Source organism: Triticum aestivum, chromosome 3A (genome assembly GCF_018294505.1).
Source record: "Triticum aestivum cultivar Chinese Spring chromosome 3A, IWGSC CS RefSeq v2.1, whole genome shotgun sequence".
NCBI classification, from domain to species: domain Eukaryota; kingdom Viridiplantae; phylum Streptophyta; class Magnoliopsida; order Poales; family Poaceae; genus Triticum; species Triticum aestivum.
Window position 1 is genome coordinate 368,820,978 of NC_057800.1, and position 4,976 is coordinate 368,825,953.

A 4,976-nucleotide genomic window follows, 5' to 3' on the forward strand; every position below is an offset into this window, starting at 1 on the left:
ATCACGAAGGGCCTGTACATCAACCTTCCTGCCCTTCCGATGATGTGTGAGTAGTTTGCCACAGACCTACGGGTCCATAGCTAGTAGCTAGATGACTTCTTCTCTCTCTTTGATCTTTAATACAATGTTCTCCTCGATGTTCTTGGAGATTTATTCGATGTAATACTTTTTTTGCAGTGTGTTTGTTGAGATTCGATGAATTGTTGACTTATGATCAGATTATCTATGAATATTATTCGAGTCTTCTTTGAACTCTTTTATGCATGATTAAGATATCTTTGTATTTCTCTTCGAACGTTCGGTTTGGTTTGGCCAGCTAGATTGGTTTTTCTTGCAACAGGAGAGGTGCTTAGTTTTGGGTTCAGTCTTGTAGTGTCCTCACCGAATGACAGAAGGGGTAGTGAGGCACGTATTGTATGTTGCCATCAAGGATAGAAAGATGGGGTTTATATCATATTGCTTGAGTTCATCCCTCTACATCACGTCATCTTACTTAAGGAGTTACTCCGTTCTTAGGAACTTAATACTCTAGATGCATGCTAGATAGCGGTCGATGTGTGGAGTAATAGTAGTAGATGCAGAATCATTTCCGTCTACTTATCATGGACGTGATGCCTATATTCATGATCATTTCCTTAGATATCATCATAACTTTGCGCTTTTCTATGAATTGCTCAACAGTAATTTGTTTAACCACCGTATGGTTTCTTCAAGAGAGAAGCCTCTAGTGAAACTATGGCCCCCATGTCGGTGTGAAAACCGGAGGATCTCAGGTAGGGGGTCCCGAACTGTGCGTCGAAGGTTGATGGTAACAGGAGACAGGGGACACGTTGTTTACCCAGGTTCGGGCCCTCTCTATGGAGGTAATACCCTACTTCCTGCTTGATTGATCTTGATAATATGAGTGTTACAAGAGTTGATCTACCACGAGATCATAATAGCTAAATCCCTAGAAGTCTAGCCTGTATGACTACAGTATTTAGTATTCCCTATCCGGACTAAGTCATCTGGTTTATATAGACACCGGGGGGGTCTAGGGTTACATAGAGTTGGTTACATAATATGGAATCTTCATAGTTGTTCACCAAGCTTGCCTTCCACGCCAAGGGGAGTCCTATTCGGACACGGATGTAGTCTTCGGTCTTCGTATCTCCACAGCCCATCAGTCCGACCCATAGATAACAGGTCGGACGCCCGAGGACCCCTTAGTCCAGGACTCCCTCACCTGGGTCTATTTTCCATCATATATTTTCAGATCTATAAACTAAAAGAACCCAAAATACCTTGCTGCACTTTATTTATATTTACTTTAGTTTGCCTTTTTATTTATCTTGTATACCTATCTCTATTAGATCTCACTCTTGTTCGAGACTGTGAAGGGATGACAACCCCTTTTTCGCGTTGAGTGCAAGTGTTTGTTAGTTTGTGCAGGTGCATAGATTGGAGACTTGCGTGTGCCTCCTACTGGATTGATACCTTGATTCTTAACTGAGGAAAATACTTGTCTCTACTTTGCTGCATCATCCTTTCTACTTCAAGGAAAAATTAACGCAAGCTCAAGAAGTAGCAATGCAGGGAGATTCACGAGACTACTGGATTACCACATCAACAAAACAAGCATATATTTAGGGAAAAAGACAATCATCATAGCTATTTAGGTTAATGTGCATGGTATGTTGTTCATACCATCAGCCACATCAGTAAGATAAAGCAGGAAATGAAAAGGTGCAAATATAGGCTGCTTCACCACACACTGGATTATAGATCAACAAAAACAACCATACATGCAGGGCTAAAGAAAATCATTGGATCTATATTGAGTAATGTGTGTGGTATGAATAAGGAATTTGGTTTTACAACTAAAACTTGGAACCTTTTGTTTTTGCGAACATGCATTTTGATAGAAACATCAAACTGAAGAATAGTTGACGATAGGGAGTGTGAGGAAATTAAACCGCAGTTGAGGATAAAGCTAAAAGGTCCGACTTACATTAACAGTTAACACAGGCTCTATAATGCCCTTCTCCATGTCAAGGGAAGGATAACTCAAGAATTTCAGCACATAATCTTCTTCATAAGCATTATTGTACTCTACATTTTGTAGAGAGTAATTATAGATATGATAATACTGGAAGGGATAGAGGATAATGAAGATAAGATGCATATTGATGCTACATAACCAACTACCTATACATGTAAGTACAAGCGTTATAGGACAAAATGTACTGACAAGAGCAGTGGGCCACACTTCTGCACTGGCATTGTCTGTATATTCAACTTTTTGGTAAGATTACATATAGATCTGATATTTTTAGTAAATGGTGGGTGAGCGAGATAAGATGCAGAGTAATGCTACACAATTGGTGGGCGAGGGAGATAAGATGTAGAGTAATCCCTCATTCCCATAATATAAGTGTATTTTGTACATTGGTGTACTATATAAAATGCTCTTATTTTATGGGACAGAGGGAGTAGCTGTTAATGTAAGTATAGTGATACAAGACGTTCGGTCCTTACAAGAGGACTGCAGAGCTAAACCTCTTCAAAAGAATTGGGTTGATTCTAAATTTATGTAGGAGTTAATACGGATCTTATAATGTCCACCAGATGGAGGATAAGGAGACTAACATATGCAGTAATGCTACATAATCAACCAGCTAGCTATGAAACTAAGTATGGTGATATAGGGTAAGAGGTACTCATAAGAGCAATGATGTGTGCAGTATAGTTGCGAGAGTATGCGGTCTATTCTTCTGCAAATAGTTTTCATACAAGTGAGACGGTAAGGCACATGCAGAAAATGTAGTTCAAATTATGATTTGGTATCGTAGACAGTACCTTATGCTGCAGACGAGACCAATGTGTAACAAGATTAACCCAGTCATTGTCTACTAAATGTAGCACTGGAGACTTTACAAAAATTTCGTTTAGAGGCTTGCCATCGAAGTGCGCTTGCCTCAGGTAGTAACGATACTTCATCAACGCGTGCTTGAAAAGCGCAGCCAAGCCTTGCTCATCTTGACTATCCAGTTTGGTCCTCGCCTATTTAAAAGAATGAAATCTTTTGTCTTCTGTCAGCAGAAACATATGCACTAATTACCATGAATAACATTAGTAGATTACTTACACGTAAGTTGTGGAGGAAGACTGGACTTTTCTTTGTCTGTGGTATACTCTTTCCATGAAGGAAAGGTGCACAAAAAGTTCCTCACAACAATATATGGTTCGTCTTCTAAACTGGAAAGAAGTGGAATAGGGGTCCTATTTGCTGCAATAGGGGCTCTCTCTCTCATTTGAAAAGGGATTTGGCAACTGAATTTGGTGTACTCTTTGCTGGAATGGGGGTTTTGCGTTGTAGAGCTGGTGCTATGTTAACTGGCATCATCATATTGTTTGCTGCAATTGGGGTCTGCTCAGTTTGGGCATCACAGATGGCCAGATTTGTAGGGCTAGAGTCTCTAGAGTTGGGGTCGTGTTTTGTGGTCTGGTGATATTGCCACTACACCTAATGAGTTATTTGATTTATCAGGTGTCATTATATTTGCCAAATACTTTGTTCATGCTCCTTCTTGATCAGCAATCACCCTCTTCCTTTTGAACGTATGATACACAAGAACAACATTTGAATGGAGAAATATGGTATGATGATAGAGGGAATATGTACTGAAAATGGATAGGCATGACATATTCACATAGACGATTTGTAAACTAAGCGAATGGCAGTGCAACAAAGTAGAAGCAATGCAAAGCATCCTTTGCAAGATATGTGAGACCAATATAACCTTGCAAAGTTACAGCAAGCACCTTGATGGGTGAATAAGATAGGGCATATGCTGCTGACTCCTCCACTAGGGAGCTACATTGACTTAGGTCTCCCTCTAGCTCAGAATCATTGTGAGGATCATATTCTGAACACAAATCTGTAGGTGGAGAGCGTGTGCATTGCATTGCATCCAAACTAGATCTTTCTTCCTTAATGCCAAGTTTGGCAGCCATGGCATTGTTCTGCTTTATTCTTTTCATGCGCGCAAGCTCATAATCATTATGATGATGTTCAGTATCTGAGATTCATGAAGACTTCAAAAGTAGTCAGATTATCTATGGAATGCATTGCAGATTCTACTCGAATAGTGTCTCCCTACAAACCCCTGTGTATACAAAGTTCATCCCCAACCATGCTGACCAGACCACACATAGAAATGTGAACCTCTTATGTCTCTATAAGGGGTGCACACGCATTTCAAAACTGAAGCAGGAACATTAGAATCATATCAAAATCGTATTTGAACAAATAAACTTTGGAATTATGAGTGGCATAATGTTTAGCTTCAAGGGTGGAGTGCTGGTAGTGCGACACAAAGCAAGTAGGCAGATTGTATTCCATGTAAAAGATCACAGTCTATGTAAAAGATTGATATGACACTTTTCTTTCTATACAATGCAGTGTTCGTTGCCCGCACATGATGTAAGATATCACATAGAGAAATACTATTCACTCATGTGTGCAATTCCAGTATTTTGAAAGAGGGTGGTCCGCACTAGTGCACGTCGGTCCTAAACAAACAGTTTTTAACCCCTTTCCGCGATGACATTTGGAACCGTTGCCAAGTGAGTGTGGGCGATAGGGGGGTTCTTCCCACACGACCTAGAAACCGTCAAGGATAGGGAGCCTTGATGCATATAGTTGTCCCTATATAACCGTTTCCGATATCTCGAATATCCCAAACGCTTCATCTTTGCTACTCGTTTGTGCTCACATTGCCATCACAGTTGGAGTTTTGTGGTTCTGCCAAAAACCAGGCAGATTCCATGCATGGGAGTTTTCCAGGCATATTCTAGGCACGAGAGTATTACGATGCCTGGCACATCACAAACAGTTCATGATTATAAACCATGTATGATAGGTAGCCAATCACACACATTTAGCTTTCCTGCATCGTATGTGATAGTGTCTGACATCACACACGCTTTGCAAA